Genomic DNA, 238 nt, shown 5'->3' on the forward strand with positions numbered 1-238 from the left:
TCGTAATGTCACGTGAAGAAACTGGTACCTCATCCATATTCAACAGCAAAATGTGTTAGTGCCAGCTAGTCAGTTAGTGTTCTTGTTCTTGTTCTGTGGGTTTGATGGCGGACTACAACCCAAAAAGGTGTATTGCCGCCACGAACTGAACAGGTTGAAACCAAAACAAGGTAAAAAGAAAATCCATATGTAATAGGGAAAATAACTTAATCCACCCAAATAAAAAGTGTACATTGAC

Source organism: Coregonus clupeaformis, chromosome 30, assembly GCF_020615455.1.
Source record: "Coregonus clupeaformis isolate EN_2021a chromosome 30, ASM2061545v1, whole genome shotgun sequence".
NCBI lineage: Eukaryota > Metazoa > Chordata > Actinopteri > Salmoniformes > Salmonidae > Coregonus > Coregonus clupeaformis.